Raw genomic sequence first — 25019 nt, 5'->3', positions numbered from 1 at the left:
CCACTCACAGTACCAAGCACCTTTATTAGCCAAGGGGCTGACGAAGGAGGCTTATTTATGAACAAAATGGGGATAAATAAGCCCATTGGGGAGGCTCAGGTTCAATGTCTTCCTCGTTCCACACACAAACATTAACCTTCCCCCAGTAACGTGTGTTAAATCCGGAAACCGGACCTTAACCGTCTTGGGGGTCTGACCGGCTTGTTTCCCAGTCACAGACCCCAAAGTCTCAGACTTTCTCGGCAAACGAAGGGCCGGCCGGAATCCCTTGGGTGATGTTACTGCTTCCTAGCCATTTAGGGTCTTGGGGTGGTGGTCCTCCACTCGCTTCCCTGGAAGTAAGCCCTATTGCCTTCAAAGGGATTTGCCTCGCCGGCCGTATAGGATCGCCCTGTAAGCCACCGATGGCTTTGTTTGTGTAATTGAGTCCAAAAAAGCACATAGGAACAGTATGTAGATAGTTAGTCTAATTGCTCAGAGGAATGTAATTGGCGTTATATTTTTCCTGTAGCAGTGTGTGTGTATACCTCTTCTCCCTTGATAAATATATATTTAAAACGAAGTCCTCCCCTGCTTGTCTCGACATGTTCTTATGTTTTGAAGAATGGGAGAGGAACAACAAACCTATTACAATAGTCACCCCATCTGATTAGGCGTGTAATATTTTCTGTTTGCGCCTTTTACCCTTGAAAACAAATGACTCCCCGGCTTCCCCCCACCCTCCAACCCCAATCTTTCTTTCGCATTTCGAAAACCTTTGGCTGTAAGGAGGTGGGCTTTTTTTAACCCCCCCCCCTTCTGCTCAACCGCCCCCCCCCAATCCCCAGCACCACCGTTGCCAAAAGAACCGAATTCTATTTATAAATGTTAGGGAAGTGTAAATTACTTCCCACCCAACAAAATAGAAACGGAGCGGCAATTTCCCAGCGAATACGATTCGAAAATATAGATTAAAAAAAGAAAAGAAAAGAAAAAAGCGACGAAGTATAATTCAATCAAATTATAGAAAATTGCTTTAAAAATCCAGAGCAGGAGCGATCCATTATGTCTGTTTTATTAGTGACAAGTACAATTACACCAAACTAAAAGAAAACTAGTGAATATATAATTGGCCGTAATCATGTTAGTGTTTGAATAAAAATGACGGGGACGTTTAACACTTTGACAATAAAATCTTCAAGAGAAAAAAAGGGGGGGGCTTTGAGCTTATTTATTCAAGCGGGTGTTTTTTAAAATATTTGTCACCACGTGAGGAGGAGAACCTCACTTTTGTTCTGGAGCGCACATTCATTACCTTCACCCAGGTTTTTTTTTTGCGCCCCCCCCCAGAAAAGAGTACCTGGGGTGGAGGTCGTGGGACGCGCCTGGGGCGCTGACACTTGGACTGCGACCCGCTCCCTATTGTTTAAAGGCGGGGGGGGGGGGCTTCCCAAAGGATGCCACCTACAGGGAAAGGTTGCTATCCGCTTCCCCCCCTCCCGCAGCCAATCGCGGAAGAGAAGACGGTACCCGTGTTGCTATTCCTCCTTACACTGCATCCCCCCCCGCCCCCCATCACAATATTTGCTTTGGAATTGCCTCGATTTGTTAACACCCGGCGCAATCGACGGAGGGGTCTCGGAAGAAGCTCCTCCCGTTTCAGTGGCACTGAGCTGCGGAGTTTAGCAACAAGGGAGGCAACGCAACAAGGCTGCTGGTAGACTGAGGAGACCCACACACGCACCAGACACAAACCAGAGCGCCTTTGTGTTGAGTTCAAGCTCTTCTGACGATATCGGTAAAACTATAGGGAGTGAAAGAAAGATTTCCCGTAGGTCGATATTCTCAGCACACAAAGACATTGGACATGAACTGCGACAAGGCCTTATAAACCCTTCCTTCCTTCCTTCCTTCCTTCCTTCCTTCCTTCCTTCCTTCCTTCCTTCCTTCCTTCTTTCTTCCTCCCTCCCTCCCTCCCTATTTCCCACCTTCCTTCCCTTTTCCTTTCCTTCCTTCCTTTTCTCCCTCCCTTCCTTTTTCCTCCCTCCCTCCTTCTTTCCCTCCCTCCTTCCCTTTTCTTTTCCTTTCTTCCTTTCCTTCTTTCCTTTTTACTCCCTCCTACCTTCCCTCCTTCCTTTGAATCGGAACACGTCCTTCAACTCAGCCAGGCGCTGGCTGACAATGATTTTTAGTTCCGGATAGGCATCTAAACTTAGAGCGTCTTCAAAACTGTCGTAGCTTTTAGTTGAGGAATACGCGAAGCTGGGGAACTTTCGGCAAAGGGAGAGGAATAGCGTTTCTTTTTCAGTATTTAACAGAACGAAACTTTCCACGATCCTCCCCCTGCCCCGAACCGTTGGCCGTTCAGCAAAATAAAAAAATAAATAAATCTCATAATTCTAATAATAAAATTCTCAAGCAATATTATGTAACAACAGCGATAATAGCAACAGCATTTTTAATACATTAAATATACAAATATGGATTGATTAGGAAACTTCATTCTAAGACTAATGCACAGATTTATTTCCACTCAAGAAAGAAGATAAAATATATTTTAGCCATAAGCAAAAATAGCATCCTACCTATTTTTGGTATTTCTAAGGGTGGAGGTGGGGTGGGGTGGTGGGGAAGAGGGAGAATCTATCGACATGTGGAGGGGAAAAAATCTAAATTCACAAGAATTATAAAACAGAAACAAGAGAAAAGATGATTTGTTGCACAGCAATTTTTTACCGGAACAATTATGGGATATAAACATATTTTTCTTTTCTTTTTTAAAATAAAGCTTCTGCTTATTATTTTCCAGGTTACTATAAATAGAGTAGAAGTTCTGCCCCTTTGGAAGTTAATTGGGAACACCGTTCGAAGATAGCAGCATTGAGATTTTGATGTTGGATTTATGATTTTTTCTTTAAAAAAATCCCACCCAGGAAAGTAAATATTAAAGTCACATTTGACCAGAGAAAGGAGATAATTTTTAAAAATCACAACCGTCTCTCGCTGTGTCCTGTTTATCCTAAGTGGCTGAAAAGAAACTTAGGGAGCCATCTTGAAAGAACGAATGTGCTTTATTTCTGTAACCGTCCTAAAAAACATTTCTCCCTGGGATTTTACACTTTAGCTTTTTTTTCACGGGAAGAGGATCGGGACATTCTAATGAGAGGGCCTAGAATTTCTTCATTAGAATTATATTCAAGGCAGATGTTCATCCTTTGTTACACTTTCCTGGTTGCTTAACCCAAGGGGTCCACAGGATATGGTCAAAAAAGTCAACATGGCGTCTTGGACAGTGGGGGATCAAAGCTCACCCCCCCCCCGCACATCAAAAACCACTGGAGCTTTGACTTCAACCCACTTGGGCTGACCAAAGCGAGGCAGTGGGCCTGACTGCCCACTCTTTGTGGCTTTGTGGCTTACACTACCATAGGCAGCTTCCAGTCCCAGGACAGAATTAAAAAAAACACCTGGGGGAGGGGGGGCAGGACATTTGTGAGACAGGAGACGGTGGACGAGGCGAACTCGGAAACCTATTCGAATTCGGACATTTTTCTGGGCCCCCGTAAGAGCCCCCCGTTCGTCTCCCGAGGAGGAAGCCAGCATCAGCTCCCAAGAAACCTGGCCAGGAATTACTTTCCCAGTCAGGAAGACATGACAAGATCGTTCGCCATTGACCTCGTTTAACTAAGCCTTGGTCTTCAGGCGAGAAGTTGGCGCAAATCTTTTTTCTGGACCTGAATGCCTGTGTGTGTGTCTCTCTCTGTGTGTGTGTGCGCGTCCATTTTAGCGGCAAAGAGGCATTTTAGGAGATTATGGGAATGTTTTCTTTACTTCCACCTCCATTCTCGGGATGGGGGGGGGATTGCTTTTCGGCGCAGCCGGCGGGCCTGAATTTGGCTAGAAGAGAACAAAGCTGCAGCCATAAAGCAAAGCCGCCCAAGAAAATAAAAGCCGCCGAGCCGTGACGCAAGAAACCTGTACTTTCCTTACCCTCGAAAAGCCACCGCTTCCTCCTCCTCTTTTTACATTACGGAAAGTTCTCTCCCCCCCCTTTTCCAGGAGGATGATAAGGCGATCTATTACAAATCAAATGTTTATGTTCTGCAAAGGTTTTTTGGGGAAAGAAAGTTTCCCCACAAAGTGGCTGGGTTGAGTCGGGAAGAGAAGTTATTTAAATTGCACCAGCGCCATCTAGTGGCGGACAAGGGATCTGCCAAGCTTTGTGATTCGAAACGGCGAGGCAAGAAAACTACCGTCATCAAACAGCCCGACAGCTTTCTTGGGAGCTCAGCCACTGAATTTCGCGATAAATCGGAATAAAAATGCACGGTTAGTCTCGCCTCATTTGGAGACAACTTTACTATGACATCTTAGATATTACAGATCATAGAATAAGGCTGGGGAGTTTCTATCTCTCCCTCCAAGAGGGATTGTTTCAAAAATACAGCTTTGTTAAAATCCACATCTCCTTATCCGCTAGGATCAGCAGAAAAGTTCAAGATATATTAGGCAAGAATTCCAATGACTCTAAGGCAGAGGGCTTTATAGATTTGCCTACCTGACACATTCAGAGGGAGCTAAGTTGAGACACCTTTACTTTTAATTCTACTAATTTAAGAGGGATGTTCTAGGTGAATTATGATCACTGCTTGTTAAAGCAATTCACTCTATCGTAGCGGCTGTATCCATTCTACACCCAACTCGATATTTTTTCCTGCTGTGCCCTCAGCCCAAAAGCATTACTTGTTCTTAGTTCCACCTTGATTAAAAGTACTATTTTCCCCTTAAACCGACAATTTCCAATAGAGGAGCAGGGACCACAAGGGGTATAAAATAAGTTTGGCTCTGTCATCCATTCCCCTTGCAAGATAAATCAGTTCTCTGACTGTGGAAGGGAACAAAGACAATAGAGGCAGAATGGGGATCGTCAACCATGAGAACAAGTTTCATACCAGCATATCTTTCTGCCAAATCAAGGATGGAGAGACAGCAATATATCAGCAGTGAAGAAAGGAGATCATGAAACTGACTATAAATGAATATTATTCACTGAAGGAATCAGCCAGTATGTGTCCAGCAAAAAAGTTATGCTTTCAATGACTGAACCAGAGTCTCATACTGTTGGTCATTCCTTTGGAAGCATTTATAGAAATTGAACTTAACATACTTACAAGGGATTAAGTCACCTACTTCTAGATCATTCAGACATCCAGTAAAAATCTGTGTCTACAGTCTGAATGCAGTGCATTTAAAGTTAAATTAAAAAAAAACTCACCAAAGGTTAAAGACCCCTATAGTTTAATTACCAGTAGCAATCCAATATCCCTGAGGGTGGAATATCACCCAGTTGCCTATCAGGAGAAACAATACTGTGTGCTCACAGATCAGAAGCCACCAACAAAGCATTCTGGCCATAATACCAGCACCAGCACCACCACAAATTCGTATATGGCTGCTTTGAAATCAAGCCAATTAAATCCATTGGCTTCTATAGTTCTACAACCAGTAAAACATATGACAAATGACTGCAGGATTTGGGGTTGGCTAGTCTAAAGATAAGAAGAATTAGGGGTGACATGATAGCAGTATTCCAGGACTTGAGGGGCTGCCACAAATTACCCTCCAAAGCACAAGGAGGGCAGGACAAGAAACAATGGTTGGAAACTAATCAAAAAGAGAAGCAACCATGAATTAAGGAGAAGCTTCATAACAGTGAGGACAATTAATCAGTGGAACAGTTTGCATTCAGAAATTGTGGGTGCTCCATCACTGGATGTTTTTAAGAAGAGTCTAGTCAGTCATTATCTAAATTGGTGTAGGGTGGACTAGAAGACCCCCAAGGTACTTTCCAGCTTATTCTATTCTACTTCATTTATCTTTTTGTCTTATTAAAATCAATGGGGGTAATTTCTGACTAGATAATAAAAAAAACCTGCAGGGAAATTCTCTTGATGCTTATGCTGAAATAAAAATATAAGGTAAACATCAATATGCATATGAAGGGCAGGATCACATAGGAAGTGTGCCTGTGGATAATAGGCAGATCTGCAAACAGTCTTTTTTAGCTAGCCCACCTCTAAGCAACATCAAGTTGTTTATCTGATAACAAGTATGAAACATAACACTAATCTGGAATGGAAGAGTTAATAAAAAAAGTAAAACCAGTTCATTGAGTATCTTTGCAAAAGAAAAAATAGAGGGCAGGGAGTCATTTCAACAGTTCCAGAACCACAAAGCCAAATGCTTTCATTAAGAAAGAGAACTATGAAATCTAGTCCCTAAGTGAAGCAGAGAGTAGGGCAGTGAAATGGTTTCTGGTCTTTGGGACCAAAAAAAAGAAAAGGTGAAAGACAGAGGGCTGCTTATTATCTAGAATTTGGTCATCAGGATTTGAAAGATCCTTGTGAACAGTAGTTTCCCTGCGGTGGTTTTCATTCAGCTTGACTGAAAAGTATCAATATGTATGTCAAAGGAGCCAATCCCCCATGAGAGAGGAGAAACTTTAACCTTAAATGTGTGAATGCTTTGTCCTCTCTGCCTTTAATTCCCAGCAGTCCAGTTTCCATGCTATTAGTGGCCTGCAATACCCAAAATTTAAGATTTCCAGAACTTAGACTTTGCACTTGCATGGTGAAGGGAAAAAATGGAATTGTGCTCCATAGAAAATTGCATTCTTTCTTTTTTCCAAAAGGAACTTCTTTATAGTTGCTGGTACAAATCACCATTGTTCCTGAGCTGCTATGTTCCTTTGAGCTGGGCGAGTCTTGTCTTAAACCTTCTTGCTTGCTTCCTTAAAGGCATGAAATATTAAAAACACTTACCTTGAACAATACCGTCATAATGAACTCCCCATCAATATTCTTTAGCAGAGAACATTGGTCGTTCTAGAAATTGACTAAAAGGTGAATAGCAGCATCAGCAACCCAGTGACGGTTAGGAGCCCTTCAGACTCCTATAGAAGACTTTGGTAGGATCTCAAAGTTGCCAACCTGTAAGAGAGCCAGGCATTTCTTGGCTAGATAGGAGGATGAAGTCTCAACTTTTTAAACCCCTTAACTAACATAACTTGCTGGTCTGTTAATTTGACATCTTACCAGTTCTCCAGGAACAAAAAACAACTTACAGAGAAATCATTTTATTTGCACAAGAAGAACCTTGTGAAGTTCTAAGGTTTATCGGACAGGAAGGGAGGGGGGGAGAGAGAGACAGACAGGCAGAGAGAGACAGAGAGACAGACACACACAGAGAGACAGAGAATGTGTCTGGTCCAACATTGCCAAATAGATTTCTACTACTAAAAGTGGACTTGATCCTGGATCTATCCCAATCTCTCGGGTAAGGTTTTTCAGAAGAGATTTGCAATTTCTTCCATTCTAGGGCTGAGAGAAAGTAACTGGTTCAAAGTCACCAGCTGGCTTTGTGTCTTAGGCAGGAGGAGACTCATAGTCTCATGGTTTCTAGGATGATTCCTTAATCACTACATCAAATAAGCTCTTTCTTTTTTATTTTTTTAAAAAAATCTATACTAATACTAATAATGGAATCTTAGAACCGCATTAAAATGGCTTTGTGTACTACATAAAATCTTCACATTTGTGTGGTCATATAATTCGTGTATGAGCAGAATCAACTGCCTGTCTATTGACAAGACCTTAACATTTCTCCACAGGGTTTCCATGAGAGTGAATCAAAAGGAGTCCTGAAATGAACAAAGTTGCTAGCCGTGGCCTTGTGACTGAAAGCCCACTCATTTTATGAGCATCACATGCCCCGTGCACACAAACAAGAGAATGTCGCTTGGATTATGCAGTTGTGGCTGCCATTTTGACTTTTTTTTTTAAATCCTTCCTTCCTGGCTGTGGACATACTTTCATGGGATATATTGCCCTTAAAAACAAAACAAAACAAACTTCCATGTTTATATCTCACTTGTTAAAATTATAACAAAAAATAATAATTATCCCAAATGCATAGATAAATGTCTATGGAGATTCTCAGTCATCTGGGTCATGGTTGTCTCAAAATTTGGGATAACCAGACCTGGATGATTGAGGCTCTCCGTAGACATAAAGAATAACACTTTTTAAAAAAATCACCTTCTGCATTAAACCTCCCAGATCTAAGCAATAGCTTCAGTTAGTCTCCAAACTAGGAAAACTGTGAATGGAGTTCACAGCATCTCTAGTGCTTTGCCTCAAAAGAGAACCACAGATGGTTCAGAAAGACATTGTATCCCCCCCCCCCGTTTCTTTGGAAAAGTGTGGAATTGAGAAGTTCAGGGGCCCACATGAAGTGGTGTGTTGCTCCACGCAAACCTAACTTGCTTCCCCCATTTTCTCCAGAAAGTAGTTGATCTATCCACAGGCCTACGTAGGTTTCTTACCACTGCCTTCTTCCTGGACATGGTTTCATATTTCCAGATTTGCATTCAGCGGTGACATTTCCTGATGATGTCCTGGTGAAGTCTTATCTTGCTTAGCTTTTTCAAAATCAGCCATCGACTCAGTGGGTGAGACAGGCTGGTGTGACCTGAATAGTTGTTGGAAGAAGTACCTACTTTTTTAAAAAAATGTCCAGTCCTTCACTTTAGCCTCTAGTGCTTGCTCTCAGAGTTGCTGTCAAGATGTAAAAGCATGGCAGAGACAGGACCTTTTGATAGGGTCTTACCCCACCCTGCCCAAGTTCTCCTTAAAACATATTTGTGGTTATTGGTTAACTTTCCAAAGGGCACCAGTCTCTTTTCTAATTCATTCTACCTTGGATTTTGGTGACACACTGAGTGAAACCTTGTTCAAGCCAGTTTGAAATTCAAATTTTAATTTGAATGGGCTAAATGACCGAATGAAGGGTGTCTGCATTATTAACTGTAGCTTGTTAGTGTTGTATTTATACTAAGGCATCACTGATGTTGAGATCAGCACCAGTTTTAAAAGATTTCTCAGTTGCACTTGCAGTATTGCAAGGTACTTTGTGAAGGTGTGTGTGCTAGACAAATGAGACACCATGATTAGAATGTAGGAATTTCTCTCTCTCTCTCTCTCTCTCCCTCCCCCTCCCTCCCTCTCTCTCTCTCTTGGCAAAAGGCAGACTGGAATGCATGAAGAGCATCAACCAAAATTTAGCCCTGTCACTTTCATGAAGTCTGATTTGTTTCCAGCCTTCCTAAAAAGAGCCAAGGTGGCGCAGTGGTTAAATGCAGCACTGCAGGCTACTGCTAGATTAGCAGGTCAGCGGTTCAAATCTCACCCGCTCAGGGTTGACTCAGCCTTCCATCCTTCCGAGGTGGGTAAAATGAGGACCCAGATTGTTGGGGGCAATATGCTGACTCTCTGTAAACCGCTTAGAGAGGCCTGAAAGGCCTATGAAGTGGTATATAAGTCTACTGCTATTGCTATTGCTGCTATTGCTTTTTAAACAAATAAACTCTGATCCCAAACCATGATAGGGATAAATGTCTTGTGTGATAGGAAAAATGGTTGCAGTCTTTTCCTCCAAGTCATGAGATCTAGAAACTTAGTTTTTGTTTTAAATGCAAATGGTCTTCATTTTTTAACAAGGGAATTTTTCCCTCCCTGTACCTGAAAATATTTAAAAAGAGAATTCTTCAACTTCTACTCCAATTAGCTAAATTTCCTTTCTAAACAGATGCCAAATTGTTGAAGGAGGCTCTCAAAATGCAAGGAATGAAAGGGAAGTGACTCTCTGCATATGTTCAAAGGCAGCATATTATTTACTCCTCTAGTTTTTAAGAGATTTTAGCAAGGTAAACTATTCATAAACTCAAACCATTCCAAAACCTGTTCAAAGCCACCCTTCCTTTCCCTCCCCTCCCTTCCCTCCCCTTTTTTCTTTTTCTTTTCTTTTTCTGACAATAACCTCTTTCCCTCTTCCAGATCCCCCCTTCCTTTTCTTGCATTCTTATATATTAATTGGAACAGCAGAATTTCCAGGAGGGGCAGAAACCCCATAAGGAGTCAAAGCTGGGTCTTCTTTTTGGTGGGGCAGGTCAAAGAGAAGCGGGCCCTCGCTGATCACCAGCCTACCTGCTTCCAACTGACACAAGAAAAGTGAGACGCAGTGGTTGGGATCTGCCATTTATCCCATTTCCTAGCCGCGCTGGGAATCAATGCTGCTGACTTTTAAAGCCTCGTTCGTGCCCCCCTGTCCCCTTCCGCTTCCAAAGTCCACTCAGAAGTCCTAAAAGCAAACGAGTCCTCCTCCACCCAGTTGAGATATGAACTATTCTATTGGGGAACCAGGACAACCCAGGGAGGCGTCAGACCCGACTGTGCTTTGCCCCCAAGAGCAGGGGTGAATTCCAGCAGGTTCTGACAGATTCAGGTGAAACGGTAGTGGAAATTTTGAATAGTTCGGAGAACCGGCAAATGCCACCTCTGGCTGGCCCCAGAGTGGGGCGGGAATGGAGACTTTGCAATATCCTTTCCCTGCCATGCTCACCAAGCCACACCCACCAGGCCACGCCCACAGAACCGGTAATAATAAAAAAATGAATTTCACCGCTGCCCAAGAGGCTTCCTGCTTTCTGGAGGGCGCCTGTCCCCCACGCGTACATTTGGCTCCAGGGAGAACCTGCAATTAGGGAGGGGGGGTCTCTCTTGTACCCCCCTTCCTTTGCCTTCTCCTGCTTTGCGCGAAGTGTTTTGGAACGGGGCGAGGGGGGGGGGAGCAGAGGACGGGAAGAGGAAGGGGAGGAAAAAAGCTGGAGAGCTACCCACTCCCACTCCCATCCCTACCCCCACCCCCTTCAACCAGGACTCCGAGCTTGATCTCCAATTGACGGAGCTCGTTATCATGCTGGGCTCACACGCAGCCGGGGCGCGTGGAGGAGGAGGAGGGGGAGAAAAAGAAGCGGGGGGGGGAGGCAAACGCGCCCACCCTAAACAAAGCCCGCGCAGCTGTATTGGAGCTGGCCCCAGCACTAGCAAGACGTGCCGCCGTCTCGTTGGGCTGGCCGGTGTCCCTGTTTCCGTGACGGGGAGAGTTAGCGATCGGAGAGGCAAGGGAGGGGGGTGGCCTCCAGAAAGACCCGGAGGGAAGGGCGGAGGGTTGGGGGGGGGAGAGGAAAGCTTTGGCTGCCACCCAACCCGGCTGAGCCCCGAGAGAGGGACGCTGGCTGTGAGAATAGGATGGTGGCTGAAGGTTGTCATACGCCGAATGTAACGGGGAGATACGGAGATTCCGACGTTGGAGTGGGAACGTGTTTAGAAGTTCCCAACACGGCTTAGGAAACAGAACGCGAAGATGGGACTTTTTTTTGGGGGGGGGGGGAGGTCTTCCTGAGCGCCGGGAGACGCGCTCTTTCTTCCTGCCTGCCCCACTCCCGCTCCATCGCACAGATGCACCAAACGATTTCCCCCACCCCATCCCCGATCCCTGCCAATCGAAGGGGTCGCTAGTCATTAGGGCTGAGAAAACAGCTCCCCTCACCCCAACTCTCTGCTCCGCGTTGTTTGCAGCCAAACTCGGGAGGGGGGGGGTTGGGTCTCTTCTCCCTGCTTTGTCCCCCAGGCAGTCCTTTCTGCTTGAAGAGAGGAAGAGACTCGCGGCTCTGGGTCGCCCACGAGAGCAGCCCATGTCCGGCCGTTGAGCTTTCTTTGCTTTTTTGTTTCCTCAAAGGGCAGAAAGAGAAACGTGTAGATGCTGGGTGCTCATTGGTGTAGTTCCAAGCGACCTTATTGTTCCAGAAGGACCAGGGTTGGATCTCTGCGGCCCAGCATCTCAGCTGGTTCATTTCAGCTCACCACAGTGAAAGCTGTAAAAGCAATTAAAGCTGATTTAATTATTGGCCTAAACTCCCAACAATCAAAGGGAATGGTTCGTATGTGTGGTGCATGCACACACAGGGGCATCATGAGCCAAACCTTGCACTGTACTGTGTAGCTGCAGCCATTGCATGTTTAAGACGACTGGGACATTTTTAGATAAGTGTGTTTTAGGTTTCATATTTGCTGAGGCTGATAGGAATCTCATTCTCTTTCCTCTTCACTGTTGGAAAGTTTGATGTGTTTGCATTACAATGTACACATTTTGTTGGTAATGTTCAGAAATAACCTCTAAGTCCTTCAGGATTCAAGGGACAATTATTTGTTACATAGAAATCTCTTTGCATGAAGCTGTCCAGACCTATACACACCAGGGTGTTTGTGTGTGGGAGGGGGGGGGGGAGAAGAACAATCTCCAAAGTACATTTTGTAACAAAAAGCTGGTATCTCTGCTCAAAAGGTTTAAGAAAGAAGACATTTGGAATGGTTTGGAATTTCTCTTCTTTTCATTTGGACAGTTGCATGAATAATTATAAACAGTGAATCTTTCCTAGTACAGAACTTCAGATTGGAAGGCAAAAAGAAATGCAAAAGCTTAATAAAGCAGGAATCTAGACTTCTGTGCAATGCTTGAAACCCACTCTTTCTAGAATCCCTCTGTGACAGACCCATGATTCTAGGAATCGGAGTGCTGCATAATCTTCTACTGCAGGGGTATCAAACTCGATTTCACTGAGGGGCCACATCAGGGTTGTGTTTGATCTCAGGGTGGGCGTGGCCATGGTGGGCATGGTCAGCTTGACATCACTTGTGTTGGAGGGGGATGGATGCCTGTGGTGGCCCGAGTGCTCTGCCAGCGAAAACGGGCTCCCGAGCTCCATTTTTTCTGGCAGAAGCACCATAGGCTGGTCCTTTGCTGTTTCCAGAGTGGACCTGCAGACCAGACTTAAGTACCTCCCCCCACAGCCCCGGGGTGGATCTAACCCCTGGGCCTTGAGTTTGATACTCCTCTTTTACTGGATTCACTGTCTCCACCTCAATTCTGAATCCAAAGCAGAGTGTCATTTCCATTAGTATAGGATCAATTCCCTGACCCAGGAATTGCCATGTCAGAGAAAACCTTTCCCCTGTTAAATTGCAGAGTTCTGCACCCATCACCTGAGTCAGCAGAAAGCTAAAGCAAAATGTATTTGGGGGGTGGTCTTCATTGCTGACTCCTATCCTGTCTCTATATAGCTTTTGTTCTCAGTCTTCAAGATAACAAATTTAACAGCTTATACACTCAATGTAGCTGCTATTGGGTAATGCAGCTTAACATAGTAATAGAGCTGGAAGGGACCTTCCAGTCAGAAGCTCTCCTAGTCAGAAGCTTAAGAGACAAACTTCTATTTTAACACGTGCAATTAAGGATGATTTAAGCCTGCATCATCACTTATAGGCAGGAGACTGATAAAGGCCAAGTTATGAGGCCATGGTAGAAAAAAAAATGTTAGCGCAATATGTTTGTGCCATGGTTAAATGAACCTGACCTTAAAAGATCTTAAAAACTCTGCCTTTAGGTCAGTGTTTCCTGCACCTTAGCAGCTTTAAGACGTGTGGACTTCAACTCCCAGAATTCCCCAGCTAGCCATCTTTCATGCTTCCCCAGCTTACCCATAATGGCCGGGGAAATCTGGGAATTGAAGTCCACACATTTAAAAGTTGCCAAAGTTAAACTAAAGTCAATGCAAGATAGCAAGGAGACGGGAGGTTTAGCATTACCAAATTGGGAATTATACACATTAGCAGTAACAATAACATGGGTGAAAGATTGGATAGAGCTAAAGAATAAAAGAATTTTGACCTTAGAAGGCAAGCAGGTTGGCATACATTCCTATGGGATGATAAAAATAAAACGCACAAATACTTTCAAAAACATTTAATTAGAAGAGCGTTATTGCAAAACTGGCTCAAAATAAAAAAAAATCCACTATGTGAAAATCCCGAATTAGCTATCACTGACAGAAAGGACGATCTATCAAGCTGAGATCAATGTAGAGATATTCTAGACTGTGATTGTCAAAAAGTTATACCATGTATGGTCTCTGGGAAGTCGGGGGGGGGGAGGGAAGGGAGGTGGGGATCTAGGGGGAGGGGGGAGGGGGGAAACATAATATGTGTTAAACTTTAAGGTACATGATTGCACTTGTATACTGTGGCTTTTTAATGTTAGTGTTAAAACAGAACAAACCGAATATATTGGAAGGTAATAGAAGTATACCGAAGGGAGGAGCTGAGTGAAAGAAGAAGGAGGGTGGAGAGAGTGAGAGAGAGGAGGAGGAGAAGGAAGGGAGGGAATGGATTAAGAGAGGGAGTGATAGGGTCAGGGTTAGATAGAGGGGGAGGGGAAGTAGGTGTAGAGGGATATGTGAGAAGGAAGAATGAAAGTTGGAGGGGGTTGAAAGAGGGTGTATGGTGGGTCAAGGTGGTATATTCGGTTTGTATTGTAGGGGACACTTTCTATATAAGTGAGTGTTGTGGTTATTACTCAATGTTATATGCCCTGGTTATGCACAGTAAACATGTGATTGTATAGAATGAAACGGAAATAAAATATTATGCATTATAAAAAAAAAATCAGAACAAAGAAGAGACTGGATTGCCATCTGTCAGAAGTGGTGCAGGGTCTCCTGCTTGGGCGGAGGGTTGGACTAGATCAGTGTTTTTCAACCACTGTGCCGCGGCACACTAGTGTGCCGTGACATAGTGTAAGGTGTGCCGTGGGAAAAACACTTTATATATAGTCAATATAGGCACAGAGTTAAAATTTTTTAACATTTTCTAATGGTGGTGTGCCTCGTGATATTTTTCATGAAAAAAGTGTGCCTTTGCACAAAAAAGGTTGAAAAACACTGGACTAGATGACCTACAAGGTCCCTTCCAACTCTGTTAATCTGTTAATTTGTTAAAGCTTTAAAAGCCATTGTGGCAGGTGGGCTATTCTTATGGTGTGGAATAAATATAAACACAAATCCTGAAAAAAAGAAAGGACGATCTATCCAAATTTTATAGATATGAATGAAATGCTAAGATACAGAGACATAATTGACGGACAGGGAAATTTAAAAACAATTGAAGAATTGGCAGAACAAAACATGAAAGTTGACTGGCTAACTTACCTTCAAATCAAAACTAAATACAATAATGATACTAAATTATATGACATCGAAACAGAACCACACGAATTGGATAAAATTATTCAAAGCTCAGATAGAAAGATGATAGGGAGAATATATAAATTTCTCCTGAAGCATAAAATGAAAGAGGAAATCGTGAAAGAACGAATGATAAAATGGGCACAGAATTTTGGCTATAATATTGAATTGGATAAATGGGAAAAATTGGGGGAAACAAACTTAAAAATGACACTATCAGTTGCATACAAGGAAAATCAGTACAAAATGTTTTACAGATGGCACCTGGCACCAACAAGGTTAGCTAAAATCTCAACAAATACCTCCCCCAAATGCTGGAAACGTGAAGCAATATATGAAACATACTACCACTTATGGTGGACCTGTGAGGAAGCTAAATTTTTTTGGAAAAGGATCAAAAAGTGGCTAGAGGTAATAACAGGTGTTAAAATAGAATGGAAACCTGAAGTTTTTTTATTAGGAATAATGACTGTGAAATATAAAAAAGAAATTCAGTATTTGATATTACATATAATTACGGCGTCAAGGATTGCCTTTGCCCAGAAATGGAAAAACAAATTAATTCCAGGTGAAGATGAAATAATAAGAAAGGTTACGGACTGTGCTGAAATCGACAAATTAACAAAAGAAATCCAGGGAAAAGAAGAATCAGAATACTACTAGATATGGGATAAATGGTATAGGTGGATGGAGGAAAGAAACAAGGATCAATGAAGGAAGACAACAAAGCCCCAAAATAGTAGTTAAGGAGAATTAACACATATATATGTATCCAAGTGGTTTAAATTTATTGCCCTGTTTTCCCAAAATAAGCACTCCCTGAAAATATTGCAACACAGCAGGAGCCATGAGGTGATCACCCTCGCCGCCTCCTGCACCTCAAAAATAATAAAACCTCCCTGAAAATAAGGTCAAGTGCTTATTTCAGCAGTCAAAAGAAAATAAGACCCTGTCTTATTTGGGGGAAAACACAGTAGAGGTAATCAGCCAATGTAGCAGATAGAGGAGTAAGATAAGAGGGTTAAGAATGGTGAAATACAAATGAAATATAATAGAAGGGGAAACAATATAAGATGAGCGATATCGATTGGCAATTGCTATTAGAAAGAACAGGAAGCTCCTGTTCGTATTGTATTGTGAAAATGTGGTGTACGTCTAAGTTTTATGTGCATGTATTTTACATGTTTGTAAATAAAATTTAAAACTATTTTTTTATAAAAAAGTTGCCAAGGTTGAGAAACACTTCTTTAAGCTGTTTTGGCCAAAGTATTTCCATGGATGTGGAAAGATGACATTATAATAGTCCAGTTAAAAAGCCAAAGGAACCACTTGCTTCTAAAGGAAGGAGGCAGAAAAAGTTAAATCAACATCCCTTACCATGTGAATCCTGTCATGAAGCCAACTAAAAAGGTAATCCAAAAACCTGCCCATGATTTCAAGTTCTCTATTTTTGTTTACCCGTCAGACGATAAGAAGATAAAGCAAACCAATCAATGGAAGGGGCAAGAGAAGAAGGACTGGTATCAGAGGTGGGCTTCAAAAATTTTATCAAGGGGTTCCCTGCCCAGTTGCTGAATGGGTGTGGCCATGGTGGGCATGGCCTAGTTGGCCTCCTGCACCATGGTCTATGTGGGGGCTGTTTTTGCCCTCCCCGGGCTCTGGAGGCCTTCCTCGAGCCTTCCGGAGGGCGAAAACGGCCTCCCCAGTCTCTGGAGGCCCTCTGGAGGCCAGAAACAGGCCTATTTCCAGCCTTCCCGAATTTCTGGGAGGTCCATTTTTCACCCTCCCCAAGCCTCCGCATGTGCCCTGCACTTACCTGCCAAAATGGGTCACGTGGTGACTCCTGGGAGGGGTGGGGTAGGTGGGGCCAGCCAGGAGTGGGATTTGGGGGTTATCCAAACTGCACAGAATCTTAGCTAGAGGTTTTCCCAACCCCCTGCGAAACCCCAGCAGCCCACCCCTGGCTATGGCTGCCAGGGTATTTTGCAATTGGACTGTGTGAGGCTCAATTGAGAGGATAGTTTCCAAAAGGGCTCTAGAAAGGTCTTACAATGACCTCAAGCTACACTACCACTTTCTCTAGACTGTGGGGTGGGAGGAAGCCAACACAGCATTGGCCCCACCCCTGATTATTGCAAATATGATGTGGAAGGCTAATTGAAAAGTTGTGGTTGGCTGTGATCCCGGACAAATTGATTCCAGGGAGTGAAGGGAGTTAGGCAAAAGGCGGGCAGTTTGTAAGCTACTTCTTGTCTTCCAAGTGGGCCCTGAGCAAGCAAGTGACTTTGTGGCTTGAGGGTTTGTTCCTGCTGATTTTGCCTCACTCATATGTCGCTTGCAGTTTTGTCCCTTCATTCACGTGGTCTTCATTTGCTAACCCTGCAGTGTAGCTTCAGTCCCCTGTCCGGCTCTTCTTCCAGCAAAATGGTGCGGTTTCTTATACCCAAATCCTGCAGGGGTGAAGAAGGACTGAATAACCAGACCCTACAGTTCCTATGGGTCTTGCATGGGATATTGCTTCGAGGCTTATCCACTTCCAATAAAAGCTGACATCAGTTTCACTATTTCCTGTGGCCCAAGTCTCTCATCAAGAAGAGCAAAGAAGCTTTTTGTCAATCTGCTCCTGGGCAGCATCTGGTCCAGGGAGTTTGTGGTTTCTTTTCTTTGAGATGGTTCCAAACTTTGATGTCAATTCCAAAAGAACCAGGGATTGAAAGTGATCACAGTCCTGAATGAGAGATGTGATCAACGATTAACGCCTTGGTGGCGGAGTGGTTAGAGTGCAGTACTGCAGGCCACTTCTGCTGACTGCCGGTTGCCTGCAATTTGGCAGTTCAGATCCCACCAGGCTCAAGGTTGACTCAGCCTTCCATCCTTCTGAGGTGGGTAAAATGAGGACCCTGATTGTTGGGAGCAATATGCTGACTCTGTAAAACCGCTTAGAGAGGGTTGTAAAGCACTATAAAGCAGTATATACCGGTAAGTCTAAGTGCTATTGCTATTGCTATGTCTGCAACAACATTTGGTGGCTAATACCGTAATAACAGCAATTTGTTTCATTTTTGTCGTGGTTGTTGAACTTCTTTCATTGCTTTAAGTCACATCACCATTTTGTTTTTTTTCTCTTTCAAACACAAAAGTCAGAAAATGAGTATGATGAAGACGTCCTCATATGCCAAAATGGACCAAGTTCTTTTCAAAAATATATATTCTTTGAATACCATCTTCTAGGACTGAACAACCTCGGAGGGCAGTTCCTGTTTTGCCCATTCTTTATAAACGTATCAGAAGCATCTGGCTTCTTGAATTGGGCTACATGGCTCCTTGGACTGATTTATCCTTTACTGTCTCACTGGCCATATGTTTGGAGTCAGTATCCCTGTTGCTGGAGGCAAACAATGTGGCAGGACTATTTGACTTCATGCCAAGCTTGCTAATTTACAAAAGCAGCTGGCCGGTCATTCCTGTCCACAGAACATTGGACTTTAAGCCAGCAAGGCTGTTCTTATGGTTGGAGGCTACAGCTCCTCACCCTGTTTCATCTTTAAAACATTTCCAATTCTTTCTTAAGCATGCTTTCCTAGGCCTTTACTTCTCTCTACTTGAGACCTTGACAAAAGCCTTATTGGCTTCTACCTACCTAATGACAACTGCAAGATTTAAATCCATTTTGCCAGCTTTGCATGGTAAGCTTCTTTCATTCCAGCTTTGCAATAAACCTGGGAGGGAGGTTGCACTGAGAGAAAGAGACTCAACAATGAGCTCTATGGCTGAGAATGGGCTAGAACTGAGTTTTCCACATGCTAGTTCAACATCAACTACTTCACCATTCCAGCATTAAGATTTATATGGGGAGCATACTTTGCAAGTTCAATCTGTTAACATCAAGGGAGCTTAAATTTGTATAACAATGGTCCCAATAATTGCATTTTCTTCTTTATTTATTAGATTTTTATCCCACCTTTATTACTTTATAAGTAACTTAAGGCAGCAAACATACATAATATTCCTTTTTTTCCTCCTGTTTTCCCTACAAGAAACAACTCTATGTTGGGCAGGCTGAGAGAGAAAGTGATTGGCCCAATAGTTGAGTTCGTAGGTCAGAAGGCTGAAGGTCTCTATCAGAAGCTTTCTGGTCCTTTATACAAGAAGTCAATCCCCTGTTTCTTTGAGGGGGGGGGGGTTCCTGCTAGTTTTTGCTGCCATGGCCTGTCTTCCAGGGGTACCTCACCTGTATATAGAAGGACTGTGATAATCTGTACTGTCTTTCTGATGATAAAAAATATGTAAAAAGTAATGGAAATAATTTAAATAGTGCTTCTCCCTGTCCACACAGTAGTAGGGATTCAACTTTTCATTCTTTAGAAGGAAAGATATTTTAAAAAGAGAGATTTAAAAGAGATTTTAAAAATACACTTTACTTTTTTTAAATGAATGTTTCCTTCCTTTTTTTTTAAAAAAAAAGATATAAACATCAAGTATTGGAGAAAATAAAATTGGAGCTGCCCAGATCATGGTCATCATTTCCTCTTAAAAGTAAATGTAAAAAAGAATATAAGGCACTGGACAAAATAGATAGTTCTGGACTGCTAGAGATAGAGCAGCTCCTACTAGACTCTCAGAAGAGTCAGAAATGCCAAATTGTATTAGAAACTGCAAGGGGATTCTATCTAGATAATATAGGCAAGCTAATACTTAGTGACTGCTAAAGGCTCTGCCCTTGAGGAATCAAGACTTTAGCATATCTTAGTGACTTTGTCAGCAAAATGCTATGCAAATTGATCACAGAATAGGTCATGGGTTATTACGGGATATTTATTTCTGCAGTGCCAACATGTTTGATATGGAATGAAGATCCTGAAATTGATTGAAATAGGATGGGTAACCTGGGGGATTCCAGGTGTGTACATGTGTGTGCCTAGATATGTATGTATGTACTGTATGCATGCATGCATGCATGCATGTATGTTCTGGGATTATAACAATTAGAAATTGGCAATAACAAGAGAGATGCCAATCGTGAAATTCTGTTTAATAATAATAATACAGGCATTCCAAAGCTTTATTTCTATGCATTATACCTTTTTTTTTTGTTAGAAAACTGGAACGCTAATTTCATAAACTAATCATGCAGATGAACTGATAGTAATGGGAGAAAGAATAGCTTAATCAAATGCGAATGGAATCCAGTGGTGCTTAGGCAGAACAAGGGAAATCCATCATATAGGTAGTCAAGATACTCTGACCTTAACTAAATATAGGTCTAGCTTAGTGTTTATCAAATTATTTTCAAATTATTTTTCTTCATTACTCCTGGATATCCTACAGGATAAAGGAAAGCTATATCCTTTAATATCTAGGTTTCTGTATACATCGCTCTATATTTGTATTTATATCATCTATCATGAAACCGGTTGGAGTAAAGATATGGGAAGTGCCTCTGTTTCCACATGACACATGGCAGCTTTCATAACAGAAATATTGTTGTGTTTCTCAGGGCTTTGTTTTGGATGGTGCAGTCCAATTGCTTCCACCTTTCTGTTTCCTGAAGTATTGTGGCAAGGTCAGTCCAGTTGATGGAAGCCTCATCTTTTTTTTTTTAACAAAGCATATGCACAATCCATATACAGCAACATGTTCTACACGCAAAGCTTAGCTTCCATGATTAAAATACTTTTCTATTGTTTTAATGGAGGGGTTCATTCAAAACTTTAGCAAAGCAACATATTCCTGCATACTCAGTGGTGGGATTCAAATTCTGTGGGTGTGGCTTGGTGGGCGTGGCTTGGTGGGCATGGCAGGGGAAGGATACTGTAAAATCCCCATTTCCTCCCAATCAGCTGGGACTTAGGAGGCAAAGAATAGAGTGGGGCCAGTCAGAGGTGGTATTTACTGGTTCTCCGAACTACTCAAAATGTCCACTACCGGTTCTCCAGAACTGGTCAGAATCTGCTGAATACCACCTGTGTGCATACTCCTGAAGGATGTCTCGGTGTTCCATGTCCACAACAGGTTTGCCCCAGCCCTTTCACAATGTAATCCTCAAGCATATCTTTAGTTTTTCAGCTGCACAATTCCATGACAGTGGATTACTTGTACAGGACAAACAAAGTACTAAAATAGCACTTGAATCAGTCCTGTTTGGCAATGGAAACACAATGGTTTTGTTTCTCTGTTCCACTTCTCAATGGCTACTGATATGTGAAGGTCTGTCAAAGGTAGTGTTTTTAAGAGCTTTTCCATACTGCCTCCTTAAGCTACCAGACACCTATGTTTATACCTGCAGTAATGAAGTCAGCTTGACAAGTCCCTTTTCAGATTTCTAATTTGGCCAAGGGAATGGCCCAGTGTTCTGTGTCAGCTATGCTTAATATGATCCTTGACGATGGATTTGTAGGATTTCTAGGTCAGGAAAGCTAGCACCAATTCAGGGATGTCTATAGAAAATACACACAGGAAAGCCTCCGGAGCCCGGTTAGGGTGAAAATGCTCCCCTCTCACCATGGTGCAGGAGGCAACTAAGCCCCGCCCACCATGGCCCCGCCCAGCCACAAACTGAGCAGAGAACCCATTGCTAAAATTTTTGAAGCCCAATGCTGGCTCTTAGGATATTTCATAGGTTTTACTTGTGGCTCTCAAGCATGACAAGTTTGCACATTCTTTCTTTCTTTTTTCTCTTATTCCTGATCATTCCCCCCCCTTCTTTTTATTCTGAAGAACAGAATAAAAGTTTCTGGGAAGGAAAGAGGGGCATGAAGTGGTTCTTTTGTTTTTGCTTTTTCTGTCCTGCCTACAGCAGAATACTGACATGCTATGGGAAGAAATGATGGCATTGTGACCCATGATAGACCATACACTCAGAGCTAACAAGGGTTACTTATTTATGATGATCCCTAAACTTTGAGCTATTGAATTTTGAGGTATAGCCCAGGGGTGAAATCTACTTAGCTTTGCTACTGGTTCACAAATGTGAGTGTAGGACCTTCCACGCAAGTGCAGAATGTCAAAAACAGATGTGATGACATCTGGGAAGGTGGGCGGAGCTTGCTACCAACACCTACAAAGGTAAACAAACAGCGAGGTGGGGGAATCTGCTGTGCCACACAATTTAGATTAGCTAGAACATAGGAAATCCCGCTTTCTAACTAATATAAATCGTGTGTCACGGCTAATCATCAAAAACACCAGTTTGCCTGAACTGGTAGCATTTTTTTTTACTACCGGTTCAGGCAAACCAGTCCGAACCGGTAGCAATTTACCCCTGATGTAGCCTCACTTCCTTATTTCTATGGGTTGGGGCTCTTAGACCCAGCCTGAGGATATCATTCCTTTGCATCCTGATTTTCACTGAAGAAAGCATTTTGAAAAAAATGAAAATCTGATCCTCAGAATTTAGTTGTAATCTAAGCATAATTATTTATACTTTACAGTTTGTTTTTCCATCACAAACAAGGGTCAATCAACATTTCAAAATATCTCACAACTGTACTCATTTTAATTTGAATGTATCCCTCTAACATTTGTGTGACTGTCCAAGAAAATCTGCGCCAGATAATAACAGGAATAAATTGTCCAAAGAATAGCAATTTCTTTAATCAAGGGAACATGATGATTAAATCAAAAGCTTTAGACAGGTCTTTTGATATCATCAATGTTCTTTTGTCTACTAATAATGACATATCGTTGATGAATTTTAAAAAGGCATTTACCATGGAGCACAATGTCTAAATCTAGACTGGAAAAAGGTCAGAACTGTATTTTTTGCAATTAAACCCATTAACTGTAGCGTAGATAGATTTTTCAAGTGATTTGGATTAAAATATATTAGTGGAATGTGAAAATACCTACCAAGAAAGATGCCATTTTTCAAAATATAGAAATACAGGGACCCTGCAATTTCACAATATCCCCCCATTCTGAGCCTCTAATATTGTAAGTGGAATAATTATAGCATAAATGAAATCATAAAAAGCAAAATAAGGTCATTCCATTCTACCCTCTTCTTTAAGCTAGTTATAAAGGACCGCAATGGGCTCAGCTGAAGAAGCTAGACAAGAATGGTATATTTCTCATAGCTCTTCAAAGGAACCTTGCTTGTTATATTAACCCTATACTCAAACTGTGAGATGGGTGACATATCATCATCATCATCATCGCTCTGGGACTTCAGAATCCAGACAGACAGGCACCTGCCACATAACACCCCAGACTTAACAGTTGTCGATAAGAAAGACAAAAAAGTCTGGATAGTGGATGTAGCAGTGCCTGGAGACAGCAGAATAGAAGAGAAAGAACTGGAGAAGATAACAAAATACAAAGACATAGAAATAGAAGGACTATGGCAAAGGCAAGCAAGGGTAGTACTAATAGTAATAGGTGCCTTGGGTGCAGTCCCAAAACAACTGTAGCACCACTTGAACACCATAGGCATTGACAAATTTGTCATCAGTCAATTGCAGAAGGCAGCTTTACTTGGAGCTGCTTCCATTCTGTGACAATATCTGTAACACCATCAAACATCCAGATTTGCCTAACTCAGGTCTTTGGTAAAGATTCGATAGGTAGACAAAAATGCCAAATCCAGACTGAATTTCTGGCTGACTGGGCAATGAATAATAGTAATAATAATGTGCTACGCATTCCATGTTTGCTGACAGTTATCAAAAGAAGAATCACCTGCTGAAGTATTTTGGGAAAGTAGTTTGAAATGGGACCTCTGTAGCCAAACATCAGAAGCTGCTTGGTACCATCCATCCATCATCCATCCATCCATCCATCCATCCATCCATCCATCCATCTATCTCTCTCTCTCTCTATTTATACGCCTATTCGTACATGGAGTCTCAAGGCGGCTTACAGAATATAAAACCTCATATAAAACAATAAAGCTAATAAGAGTCATATAATACATTCACATAATAAAATTACCTCCCCCCCCACACACACACCTACCACCCTGGCGACAGCACCTCACACAAGCCATTTAATGGTCTCCATCCTGCATCCTTTTTTAAAAAGCCAATTTTGTTTAAAAGGTATTTGGCTTTGCAACTGCCATTCACTTCATCAGATGTATAAAGTGGCTAAAGTGATGTGGGATCTGAATTGAGGTGGAGGGAGGGGAAAGGGAGGAGAAGACAGATTGATTATGCAGGAGCAGGTGACATATGAGACAGATTACCAGTGCCTTCTCAATTAAGTGCTATACTCTGTTAAAAAGCTATTTGCATATTGAGACCTTCCAAGATTGCCTGAAACCTTTTGATTTATACTAGTTCAATAACCTCTCATTCTGGAGTGGAGTTTAAGGTCCGTTGTTCTAAAATGCTGTAGTCACTTTGAGGTCTGCCCTGGAGTGTCTTAGGAAAGTTTAAATATTCTCATACTTGGTCCATGTTTGAATCCTAATGTCAGATTTATGTCCATTAATTCTTTTATGCCAAGTTTGTCCTACTTACCTTCTTGACCTGAAAGCAACAGTTTTGGAAAAGGAATGGAGAGACTGAAGAGCAGGAAGGGAAATACAAAATAGGGAAGGGAGTAAAGTAGAGGCTATGGCTGGTGAAATAGAGCGTATTGGCTAGAGAGGGACATTATGTAAAGACATGTTAACCACTTCCTAAGGATGTGGTGGCTCAGTGGCTAAGACGCTGAGCTTGTTGATCAGAAAGGTCGGCGGTTTGAATGCCTAGCACCACGTAATGGAGTGAGCTCCCATTACTTGTCCCAGCTTCTGCCAACCTAGCAGTTTGAAAGCACGTAAAAATGCAAGTAGAAAAATAGGAACCACCTTTGGTGGGAAGGTAACAGTGTTCCATATGGCTTTGGCATTTAGTCATGCCAGCCACATGACCACTGAGACATCTTTGGACAGTGCTGGCTCTTCAGCTTTGAAACAGAGATGAGCACCACCCCCTAGAGTCAGGAACAACTAGCACATATGTGTGAGGGGAACCTTTACCTTTACCTTTAAGGGCACCAAATACTGTAGTTCATTAAGTAGTGGTTGTTGGAAAGGTGGGAGGAAGACTCTTAGAACTTCAAACCTGCTGTGTATCAAGTC

The 25019-nt window shown here is 42.5% G+C and overlaps 1 long non-coding RNA gene across 3 annotated transcripts in view; it reads right to left on the bottom strand.

Moving 5' to 3' along the window:
• LOC148049714 (uncharacterized) overlaps positions 1 to 11475 on the bottom strand; it is a 70184-nt gene extending 58709 nt beyond the window's left edge. For all 3 annotated transcript variants that reach the window (XR_015698049.1, XR_015698068.1, XR_015698060.1), the window contains exons 1-2: positions 11428 to 11475; positions 8363 to 8508 (exon numbers count right to left, since the gene is read on the bottom strand). This is a non-coding gene — a long non-coding RNA (uncharacterized LOC148049714). The remainder of the gene's footprint in view (positions 1 to 8362; positions 8509 to 11427) is intronic.
• Positions 11476 to 25019: the final 13544 nt, after the last annotated feature.

The sequence above is a fragment of the Thamnophis sirtalis genome, unplaced genomic scaffold (assembly GCF_051295495.1).
Source record: "Thamnophis sirtalis isolate CommonGarterSnake01/CBP01778 unplaced genomic scaffold, rThaSir2_p1.2 scaffold_1, whole genome shotgun sequence".
NCBI classification, from domain to species: domain Eukaryota; kingdom Metazoa; phylum Chordata; class Lepidosauria; order Squamata; family Natricidae; genus Thamnophis; species Thamnophis sirtalis.
Note: the sequence above shows the minus strand (reverse complement) of the source record. Positions and strands in the feature narration are given on the sequence as shown.